At 48.1% G+C, this 1,315-nt stretch overlaps 1 pseudogene; it reads right to left on the reverse strand.

Annotated features, from left to right (window-relative positions):
- Window positions 1-274: 274 nt before the first annotated feature.
- Window positions 275-1,315, reverse strand: LOC128059999 (olfactory receptor 5B2-like; annotated as a pseudogene).

Here is a 1,315-nt window from a genome sequence, read left to right on the forward strand (position 1 = left end):
AGAACGCGGTAGAGAAAATATGAGCATACGAATATATCAAGGATAATAAATAAAATTTATGACAAATGAGATCTAAAAAAGTCCATCATCTCCTTTGGCCATCCTCATTCAGATATTACTTATCTGGGCATATTATTTTCTTTTTTCCAAGGGACAGGTTTTGGGAAGAAAGGTTATCTCAGTAATTTTAATGCAGCGTGAGCAGTAAAATATGATTTAATGCATGGAGATGATCTGACAGAAAAGATGGGATACTATTGTCAATTCTATACCTTTAAGAGATGAAACTTGGAGACAATTTTGCCTTCTCAATAGCTTTCTTGAAAGCACTCTTGACTTTGTCCCTCAGGCTGCAGGCCACAGGACTCGGGGCGGGGACGGCCACCGTAGAGAACAGGGACGCCGTTTTGTCTCCGTCGAAGGAATGACTGGAGCTGGGCTGGGAGTACATGAAGATGACGGTCCCGTAGAAGATGGAGGCTGTGGTGAGGTGAGCCGCGCAGGTGGGTAAAGCCTTCAGGTATCCCTCCGCCGAGTGCATCTTCAGGATGGTGACACAAATGAACAGGTAGGAAATCAAGACAGCTAGGAGGGCCAAAAAGGGTATTGAAACTTGCCGCAGCGCTAAGAACCAGTTCACTAATGTGTCTGTCAGAACAGGAGAGAGTCATGACTGTTGGGGCGTCACAGAAAAAGTGATGGGTTAGTTTGGACGTACGGAAAGAGAAACTGAATGTGTCCCTGACACGGATGGAGGCGTTCAGGAAACCTTGAACGCGGGGGCCTACGGCAAGGCGTGCCACAGGCTTGCCGCCATTATGGTGGTGTAATGCAGGGGTTTACACACTGCTGTGAAGCGGTCCCAGGCCGTGGAAGCCAAGAGTACATGTTCCACGGTGGCAAAGGCTGAAAGAAAGAACATCTGAGCAGCACACACGCTGCAGGAGATGACCTTGTCTCCCGCAAGGAATCCAGCCGTGACTTTATGATTGACAGCTGTAGAGCAGCCGAAGCCCACCAGAGACAGGTCACTGAGGGAAAAGTACGCGCGAGTGCGGAGACGACAACCCAAGGGAATCAACTGGATCGTTCCCAGGTTTCCAACCACACTGATGAGATAAACGAGAGTGAACGTTATAAAGAGGGGGCCCTGCAGCTCTGGGGCGTTGCTTAGTTCCCGCAGGATGAACTCAGTCACTTCTGTATTGTTTTCCAAGGATGCTATTAACTGAATTGAACTTAATTCAATTTGCAATTCCACAGCCCTGCTACTCACTACCTGGAAATCACTGAGCCTGACCCACAGATTCTTCAT

This window comes from Budorcas taxicolor, chromosome 15 (genome assembly GCF_023091745.1).
Source record: "Budorcas taxicolor isolate Tak-1 chromosome 15, Takin1.1, whole genome shotgun sequence".
In the NCBI taxonomy this organism is placed as follows: domain Eukaryota; kingdom Metazoa; phylum Chordata; class Mammalia; order Artiodactyla; family Bovidae; genus Budorcas; species Budorcas taxicolor.